The sequence below is a fragment of the Gavia stellata genome, chromosome 1 (genome assembly GCF_030936135.1).
Source record: "Gavia stellata isolate bGavSte3 chromosome 1, bGavSte3.hap2, whole genome shotgun sequence".
NCBI classification, from domain to species: Eukaryota; Metazoa; Chordata; class Aves; order Gaviiformes; family Gaviidae; genus Gavia; species Gavia stellata.
In genome coordinates, this window is record NC_082594.1 from 25,977,548 (window position 1) to 25,988,595 (window position 11,048).

Sequence of the window (11,048 nt, forward strand, 5' to 3'; positions counted from 1 at the left end):
TTTGTGGTTTTTTGTTCTGTTTTTTCTAAAACCTAGAGTCTTGAAACCCCAAAGGAAGAGGGTGCAGCAAGAAGGCTATAGACAGGCAATAAGCAACAGCAAAGGACTCGGTTTTTCTCCTCAGATATATAAGATTTTGAAGCATTTTTTGGCAAATTGCAGTCACAGTTGGAATCTGGAGGTTATCAATTACTATTATGCCTGATGTAATTTCTTTCCAATCATTATCCAGCAAACACAACTGGAATAATGAGTGTCTTATTGTCAGTGAAATTGAGCAGACACTGATATTTAAGCAGAACTAGACCTGTAGTTCAGTCTCAACATTTCTTGCTATCTTCAGTGTTGCTTGCCTCAGTTTGCTCCACCACCTTGAATAACCAATCCTACTATTCATCCAGAAAAGCCTGACATGCCTGACTTGTTATTTTCTTCGGTGGTGTTTTAATTATTTTTTCTCTTGGTGACATTGGAGAAGAGGTTTGGAAGGTTTTTCTACTTCTCCAGTGTTTGTAAAGCAGCCAAATGTTGAATTATAGCTATCTCACAGGGAGGTTTAGAGAGAAGTTCAAAAGATCTTAGCCCTCACTTACTGATAAAACTTAATAGACATTGTTTTACATTTTTATTGCGGTGATTATGGTATTTTTATAGTATTAAGATTTTCACATTCACACTGACATCTCACAATTGGTTTCGCATTCAATCACACCAAATTTTGAAACATAGTTGGCTAAAATTAAAGGCATTTGTCTATAAATAAACACCTGTGATGAGAAACAGTCTTCTGTTGGATATTTATGGACTTCCTATATTGGCTCTCTAGGTAAGTGGATTTCTCTCCCCTTTTCCAAATGAAAATAATCTAATTTTCAATGCAAGTTAAGCCTGTGCTTAAATATTGTGTTGAATTAGGCAATGATTACTTGCTTGTTAAAAATAAATTCTTGCTTTCTGTTTTGATTTGATTCCTTAAAATACAAAGGAGCTGGCTAGATCTGCTAACATGTACTTGCACAACAGCAAAATCATCTGGCCAACTTTCTTACTCAATGACTCCTTTATATTTTTCATAGTTTGTATAAACTAGGATTTAAGCAACTGTGAATACACACAGGGAAATATAAATCACACACCGCGTTTTACATCGTTATAGATTTGTGCCCCCATTCGATATGATGCCTAGCAACCCAGAGCTGGCCCAGCTTCTGCTAGCCAAGCCAAGTGAAGATAAATCCTCTTTAAAGCAGGAATTGTCAAATTTTTAACAAACAAGTCATTAACTGCAGGATGTAAGACAATGCAAATGATGTCTTGCAGAGAAGATACGAAAAGGTGTAGCAGAAACATACCTCTGCAATATGCAGGTATGCAATAACAGCCCTATTTTGCCTGAGCCTACATATCTCATCCCTGTAGTTATAAAGCAAATGAGAGGAGCAGAACTACATTTTGTGGGAGCCTCATCCTGGGATGAAGTGCAGTGCCCTGTAATGCATTGGGAATGTTGCTTATTGATTGAAGTGAAGCATGGGATAAAAAGATTGAGTAACACTGGTTAGGGCATAACCCTCCTGATATACCAGTAAAATTTCATACATTAATTGATCTCAGTGATCGTCTAAGGGGTTCCAAGACAAGAGTTTAAGGCCACAGTAGATTTCTCTAAAAGAATGTATTTTTAAGGAAATGTGAAGGAAGATTTCAATAGCCTATGAGTCCTAATCCCCTGGAATGATGTGTCAAACACAAATTATTATTACCTTGTATCTATGATACAGTATATTTGTTAAAATTTCCGTAGTCAGCAAGGCATTTATTCATATCAACAGACTGTACCCTGATTTTTCTGGTTATTCAAAGTTGAGCTCTCTTTAATGCTCCGTTCCCAAAGGACATGTCTTCAGTTCTCACTCTGCGTCAACTTAACAAGTGCTGCTTCTACAAATGAGAGCAGTCGATGTTCTCCCATTACTAATCCTCTGCCATTGTTTCCTCTTCAATATTTTTCTTCTATTTTTTCCAAATGAGAGACTTTTAATAGCTGTTTTCATTTCTGCCATAGCTGAGCCACTACTTGAGTAGCTTCAGGAAATATTCTCACTGTCATTATTATTCAAAATATCCAGAAACATGGTTCTGACCTACACAAAAAAATGTCAGGGGTGAATGACCAAGTATTGTTCAGTCCTCAGTAGTGAGTTAAGTACAAACTTGCCTGAAAATTGAGAGTTCAGAAGTTCAACATAAGTTGAAATTTTATTAAGTTCACAGTTCACTAGAGAGAGAGAGAGAATGAGTGATAAATGTTTATACTAGCGTATTGGATTTAAAAATATATGTTATAGCTCCTATATCCATTTTAAATTACGTCTGAATAAGTTGCACTACTGTGGCTGGGGAAGCAATTCAAGGCAGTGACCAGTTAAATATGAACAGATGGGAGTAGGCTTAAATCAATGAACCAGTGGTCCTTAAAAGATGCAGGTGACTGTGCATGAAGGACTTGGAATCAGGATGTGCAGTTGGAAAATGCTGCAAACTGATCCAAAATAAAAACGAGTCACATTAGTGACACAGATCATAGATACTGGCAAGTGGGTGCTGCACATTTCTCCTGGCTGTATCTGATCTTTTTTTAATTTTGGTTGACTGTTGAAATGACAGCTACATATCTGGTAGTACTTGCAGGTTTCTTTAGGCCCTGAAAGAAATCATGGACTCCATTGAAACAAAAAACTAGAAGGAGACCTCAGAAGGTCATTGACTTCATTCCCTAGCTCCAAAAAAAGGTCAAACACAGTTTCTGGGCTACTCCTGACAGATGCTTCTCTAACTGGATCTGTTCTTCAAAACCTCCAGTGCCAGGAATTCCATAACCTTCAGAAATAACTAAATTCAGTGTTCAAATATCTTTACAGCTAAGAAGATTTTGTAATATCTAATTTAAATGTATCTTGTTATAAATTAGGCCAATTTCCTCATCTTGTTGATCACTGCCATTGAGAACAGTTGATTACTGTTCTAACAGTCTCAAATCTCTTAACATGATTATACTGTCCTGTCTTAGTCTTCTCTTTTCTGGACTGAACATTTTCTTCAGCTTTTCCTGTAAATTTTTTAGATTACTTATCACTTTTGTTCATCACTTGGGATTTTCCTCCGGTTTATCCATAACCTTTTTTAATGATGGTTTTTAAAATGGGGCATAATGTTGTCATTGAGTCTCTACCATTTGTTCCAAGGAGTGTAATAACTATGTAGCATATTAATAATTACTTGCATGTTAATATTTAACTAGCAATAAGTCTTGTATGTAATGAGATTTCCAATGAGACTTGTCTCTTTTGTGACAGCATCTCAAACACTGACTCATTTCATGTGAACCCCCCTGAGCCTTGCTTGCAGTGTTGCCAGCTAACCAGTTACTCTGTTTTTTTTTCTCATTTTGCATTTATGAATTTAATTTTTGTTTCCTTCCTGAAGAACTTTTCACTTGGCCTTATTAAATTTAATTATATTGATTTCAGACTAGTCCTCTAATTTATTGAGTTCATTCTTACTTCTGCTTCTGACCATTGAAATGCATGTTGTACTTCTCAACTTTGCTATCTGCAAATTTTATGGGACTACCCTCCTATTTCATCATCACAATATTCAAGGTTTACATTGAATATTAATGGAGAGATACTTTTTGCAGGGCCTCCCAATTTGTCAGGGCCTTCCATTTTGAAAGCAAATTCTTGATAAAACCACTTCCAAATTTGCATATGAAAATGTTGCAGGGACTGTGCCACAAGCTTTACTGAAATCAAGATGTACCATATCTACTCTTGCTATCCTATCCGCTAGGCCTTGTTACCCCACTGAAAGAGGGAACTAGAGTGATGTGACGGCTCTTGACAAATCTATATTGACCTGTTTTTATTACCGTATTATCCTCCAAGTGCTTACATTCTGAGAAGTTTAGGAATTTGTTCCAGTAGCTTTCCAGGTAGCAAGTTTAGGCTAGCTGGCTCATAGTTACCCTTTGCAAGGGTGAAGGCCATATATGGGTTTGGTCTTCTGGTGAACAAGTTAAGGAAAATTATGTCACAGCTCTGGGTTTAGCTCCAAAAAGAATGTCAACTCTATCATTTGGATTTCTAACAAAACTTAAGAGTTTTGGATGGAGGAGCTGTAATACTATTACAGTCACACTATTGCTTTCCTATGCTGACAGCCCCTGCAAATGGTATCTGCTTGTTCCATGTTGACACTGAAAAAATAGAAATCATCTGAATTAAAGTAATGATGTTAGCATTCCAGAGGATGTATTTATATATCCATTAATATTTACAGCTGGTTGTGCTAGCAGTACAGACAGTTTCTGCAGGCAGAGGCTACAGGGAAAGCAAATAACTTCTTGACCTCAAGGGAAGTGGAGCAAGAGACATACAAGAGGTATGATGAGATCACTCTTTCAGCAGAGAAGTAGGTCGCATTCAGAAAACAGATATTCCCAAATTTCTTGTGAGTCACTTTTGATCGTCCCAGAATCTGACTATCTGTAGGCGTCTGAATATTTCCATTCTTTTCTTCACTCTCCATATGTAAAGTGAAAGCAGTAGAACTCCCTTTCTTACATAGTGTATCCCTAAATAACTGAGTATAGAGACCTATATGCTTTCTGATGACCTTTGTGCCATGTTTTATACACCGGAGCCCTGATACTAAGGACACTACGCACTGATGAAATACAAAAATAATAATGTGAATGTCAATACTGAGCCAAGGGGGAGGAAATTGTTTCTGCTCTCCTCAGACGATTGTACATGAAATCCAGACTAGGCTAGTTGGAGCATGTAGAGAACTAAATTGTCTGAGGGGTGCAAAACATGATTATACTGTCGAAAAGAAGTATATAGAGGGAGTATGCATGTGAAAAACAAATACAAAGAGACATGGGAGCAGTGTGAGAAAAGGACACGACATGCCATATAGAGGACAGCGGGCAAGCAAGCAACAGACAGAGAACAACACTGAACCTAAGCAGGTAAATCATCCCGTTACAATGGGGTATACTGCATTCTGGTCTCTGCTTCAGCGATTTTGTTGCTAGTCCCTTAGCAAAAGGTTATTTACTACTGGAGCCATTCTTGCAAGTGGGAGAGCCAGCAGGTCTGCAGTGCAAATGCGGACAACTTGTCTTGACTGCTTCACTGCCAGAGGCCCAGACACAACCTGGGTGGGAGCAGGATTTGCTTTCAGCACATGCAGCAGCCAGCAGGCTGGGACAGGCTGCTCTCGGGGAGCTGGGAAAGAGGAGGCTGAAGCCCATGGGGTGGAAAAAAGAACTGAATCCCATTTCCTATTCTTTCCTGGTTAGCTCTCGAAAAATTAAATGTGAACTTACAGAGGACATCCCCACACTTGCAGAGTGGCAGCTAGAGGAGCATCTCAGATGGCACTAGAAGTCCATGTTCAGGCAACTGAATAGAGCCCTAAATTTCTTTTGACTATGATGAGAACAAGCTGACATGTTTTAAGAATCCAAATTGGTGTGTCAACAATCTGAGCAGAAACTGAAATTCTGTGTAAGAGGGGCTGAGGGGCTGGTCTGCAGGGATGGCTTCCAAAGGCACTCAGTCTTGTTGGTGCAGGCAGGGGAGATTCAGACGCCCTTCACCTGATTCACCTCTCAGGCAATACAGGTAGACAACAGCACTGATGTTGGTGGAGCTACAAACCTACAATAAATGCGCCGGAGGAATTATGGTACTTCCTGAATTAGGGGAGGGTTAAAGAAAGGTGTCTGACAGCAGTGCCATGCTTTGGTGTGCACAGCTGTGTGCAGGGGAAGCACTCTCACTCCTGCACGCCCCAAACTTCCCCTCTGGGCCAACACACCAGGTTGCCCATCCTCCCAGTCCACATGATAGCTGGAAGCAAAACTGTCAATGTTCTCCTTGAACAAAATACCCAACACAGGTGCTCACACGATGGGATTGCAGAAGAAGCCAGACAGGAGGGAGTGTGACTGAATTCAGTTGCTGTAAATTACCATAAGAAAAAAGCAAAGAAAGAAAAAACCACAACTATATGCATTCAGCAAAGCTTTCCTCCCTAGGTTTTGGGCTGAGTGAGATTCAGGAACTGTCAGGAGGCAGGTAGTAGGAAGCTTCTTTGGACTTAATTTTTTAGCCCTGGCTACAGGAAGAATGTTTGCTCTCATTTGTCTCAGCCCAGGGCCCCAGGTTATTCTAACTTTAGCCAATCTATTGTCGATCTGCAAAGCAAATACTACACATTTTATATTAATATTTGCCTGAATCTCCAGCAAATTCTGTGATCTGATGCTGTAATTTACTTTTTTTTTAATTGCAAATAAGGTATTAATTTGTACCAAGAGCTGTAGACTAAGACAACAATACCTGCTATGACACGATTGTGTCTAAAGAAGTACATAACAAATGACCTTGATAAATAGAACCAGATTATGAGGTGTTAGCTGGAATCTGGATGTTGAAGTACTATCAAGTACCACACAGTAAATAGGCTGTCTAGCCTGAAAAAGTGATAAGGCAGAACTTGGTAGAGAACAAGCCTAATAAAGAAGCTAAGCAGAGTGGTAAGGTTTACCTGAATTTAATGCAAAAAGAAATTGAGTTTCCATAAGATAAATAAATAAATAATAGGTTGCATAGTTAATGTATTTCCATAGGAAACTTATTTCCATAATATCATCATGTTTGATATTTAGTAAGACTGAAAACAAAAATTAGAAGTGAATATAAACCGGAAGAGTAATGACATTTGAAACAAAGAACTCTTCACAGAATCACAGAATCACAGAATCATTAAGGTTGGAAAAGACCTGTCAGATCATCAAGTCCATCCATCAACCCAACAACCACCACGCCCACTAAACCATGTTCCGCAGTGCCACATCCACACGTTCCTTGAACACCTCCAGTGAGGGTGACTCCACCACTTCCCTGGGCAGTTTATTCCAATGCTTGACCACTCTCTCAGTAAAGAAATTTTTCCTAATATCCAGCCTGAACCTCCCCTGGTGCAACTTGAGGCCATTTCCTCTTGTCCTGTCACTAGTCACTTGGGAGAAGAGACCAACACCCACATCTCTACAACCCCCTTTCAGATAATTGTAGAGAGCGATAAGGTCTCCCCTCAGACTCCTCTTCTCCAGACTGAACAACCCCAGTTCCCTCAGCCGCTCCTCATAAGACTTGTGCTCCAGACCCCTCACCAGCTTCGTCACCCTTCTCTGGACACGCTCCAGCACCTCAATGTCCTTCTTGTAGAGAGGGGCCCAAAACTGAACACAGGATTTGAGGTGCGGCCTCACCAGCGCCAAGTACAGGGGCACGATCACTTCATCACTCCTGCTGGCCACACTATTTCTGATACAGGCCAGGATGAAACATATCCTGTAGAAATATAACATATTGCTACATATATAGATATAAAAATGTATACTATATATTTGAAAGAGGACAAGAGATCCAGCTAATTTTAACTAGTCGAGATTTGACAAACTTTTTGGGGAGGAGACTGTGGTATTAATTGTTTACTAAATTTTAATATAAAATCCCTGATCACTGCTAGAGATGAAATATAAGAAGAAAAGCTGATATGATCTGGTATTCCATTTCTGTGTGCCTGTTAGTACAGTAACCTGATCTTTCTGGACAATCTGTCTCTTGAGCTTACCTAATTCATAGATGGCGACTGGCTAATAGTCACTTGAATCAATTTTTAGAATGACCTAGCAAAAAAAACTTGACCACTACATCTCCGGGATAAATGTACATTTAGGCATTCATTATATATGTTTGTATAATGTGTATTTATTATAACGCCCCCCATATTTAAACAAGAGATTCAAAACTGACAGACTGCTTAGAATTTAGATGTACTGGAGGCTTCCTCTGTCACAAAGCACTTCACACGCCGCCATTACTGCTCTTTTAACATGCTAAGCATGCAGTTCACTCAAAATGAGATTTTAGTAATGTATTTTTCTGCTAGAAACAAAACACAGTTTTGAGATGTTTCTCACAAAATAATGCCTTCTGAGAGAAATATATTTTATACAACTAAGGTTTTACAGTGCTTGCCTAGAATCAGTAGCAATAGCAAAGATTTAATTGGGATTAGTGATGTTTTATCTCACAGAAATCCATTAAAAGTTGTTTGAAGCAAGAAATTCATGAATTCTTAGAGGTAAAATTGCATTATGTATTTTTGCTGTAAGTTTTCCCTTAATCAAAAAGTGGTATTAGTCCCAATATCCTTAAACTAAGCAATTTCCTTCGTATTTTATTACTGTATGTGCTACCATTCTTTCATTTAGCCTCAACATGGCTTGCAAATCATGGAAATAATATTATCTTCATTTTTCATAAGGGGAAATTTTCATAAAGGGAATTGAATCATAGAGAAAATAAGTTGTTTGTCCAATCTGGCACTGGAAGGCCATGACAGGGTCAAGGATCAATCCTGAGCTTTCTGCTGTGCAAGATCAGAGCATGCAGCAAGTCCAGGAAAATGTGACCATTAGCGGTTGAATGAGCGACGTGAAATTACTAAGGCAATGGTGTTGCAGACCAGCATACTACTTCATATTTTGAACTTAATGCTGTCTTTTTACAAGTGGGTGTTTCAACTTAGAAACATGGAAATCAAATTCCTCTGGATGGAGAAGGGGAATCAGATTGGGTATAGCTCATGGTATATGTTGGATAGCTGTTTAAGTTGTGAGTGTATATACACTTTGGACCTACTGTGCTTAAATCCGATTTCTCTCATTTATGACAAGTATTGTTCCTGTGAGCTCTCGGTCTTGGCTGTAAAGAATAGTATCTTCCCCCCCATTATCTACTGGTCTCTGCTTTTTATTGTTTGTTTATTAGCCTGAGGAATGGAGTAGTTGTTCACACCAAAATTTAAATTATCAAGAGGCAGCTGAGTAAAACCTTCCTGAGGTGAATGGAGAAGTTCAAATCTCAGAGAGTTGCTGTTTTTTTCAATCAGCTTGCATAGTCATGTGTGATTTGAATGAGTCATGGGTGAGTTTTGTCAGACCTGTGACAACTGGAGACCTATTTTCATAACTTCTTTTTGAAAAAAGAAATAATTAGATCACTTAGTCTGATTGATCTGCCTCTTACTGTGCATCAGCTATAAAACTCCCCTGCCCCATTATGTGGCTGTACCAGTCCTTGTAGATAATTAAGTCTGAAAGTCTAAGGCTGGGAGTGTAACCTCAACCTCCAAAGTGGATACAGTAGATAAAGGATATGGACATTCTGACTTACGTGATACAGAAACAAATTAAATTGTTTCTTGTCTTATCCCAATCATAGATCTTCACATGAATCATAAAAACTACTTAAAAGTCCTCCCCTAAAAAAAAAATTAACAACACTGTCAAATTTATAGCAGTTTCAGTTCCATAGTGCATATTCAGTGATTCATTTTATTAATTGGTTGTGGAAGTTTATGTAGCTCCACCCTGGAATGACAATTCTTTTGTGTCTCACTCGTTTATTTTCAAAATGCAACCAGAGAAGACAATATGCCTGGGCTGATGGCTTTTACCCTTCGCATCACACCCTTCTGGTTAGTGCACTTTCCTACGAAGCACAAGATCTAGATGCAAGTTTACAATCTGACCCTACTTCTCTTCTTTGGTTACTGTCATCTCCAGCTGAAGGCAAGCTCTGTAGATACCCTTGGTCCTCCTGTTATTGCTGATTGTACAGCCAAAACCATGGTGTTTATGAACCAGAAGGAACAGCAGTGGCCAGCTGTGACTTTGTAACCAGCTTGTTGTGGCACTCACTTAGGACATGTAAATGCTAGTTTAGTTGCTTTACTCCCAGGCTCTTTTTGCATTTTGTATCTGACAAAAGCCAGCAATGATCCTAGAAGTAGAAGCTGCAATTTCTGCCCAGACCACCAACAGCACCTGGTTTTTCATGGAGCATGGCAGCACCTGCCTGTGTTTCTACATCCTACTGGGGCTTTGGTCAATGTCATATGCCTGCCCGCTCATGCCCTATGTGCTCATAGCCAGAAGCAAAGCAGGAGGTACCCTGGACCTTGCAGGTCCTACAGGGACCAGTCGGTTACTTCAGCTGTCTGCAGAGGTGAGGTAAAGGCTAAGCAGTAATTCAAACATAGTTATCCCAAGTCTTGCCTCAGGTATATGCAGTATCCACAAGGGTCCCTGGCATTGTAATGCTTATCCCCACAACACCTAGGAGTTCCTGAGAGAATATTTACACAAAAATGCCTTTAAATAAAAGAAGAAATCCTTTAGAATTAGGCAGCTTCTCTGTGGATTGCTCAGCAGTATTTCAGCATCCCACAACTGCTAATTCTTTATGTAGAGATTATCAGAAGGTCTGGCCTTTAGGCCATTGCCTCATTGTGCTACCTAGAACATTTGCTATGGATAGAATGAAAAGAAGCTGGTTCTTCACATTTTTTTCACAAGATCATGCTAATAATAAATGTACCTCTCACTGCTACCAATTCATTTTTCAGTTTGATTGCCAGTACTGCAATAATTTTTATGAAGATGGTGATTTAAAATGTGAAACTTTCACTAATTGATTCAATATCAGTTGTCCTTAACTTGTTCTCTCTTTTAATTTGCTTGGCAAAATTGTATTTAAAGAAAGCTAAGCATTAAGCATAATTTTACACTAAGTTTTAGATTAGAAATGTCCTTCTTTCAATGTACATTTGCTTGCTCATCCTTTGCAGTAATAATCGTGAAAACACAACACAGGTTTATTCCATCAAATTGAAATGATAATTAAATATATTATAATTCCAGACTATTACTCAAACAGGGTTTTGTGGGGGTGTGGTGTGGGGGACGTTGTCGGTTTGGACTTTCTTTAGTCAGGGAATGTAGCTAATCAGAAGATTAAGTCTCTTTAATAGCATTTTCTACATGTTCTTCTATGTCTGACACGAGTTGACCCACAAGCCTAAGTATGCTCCAAGTCACACCCCATAAATGAAGGAAATTC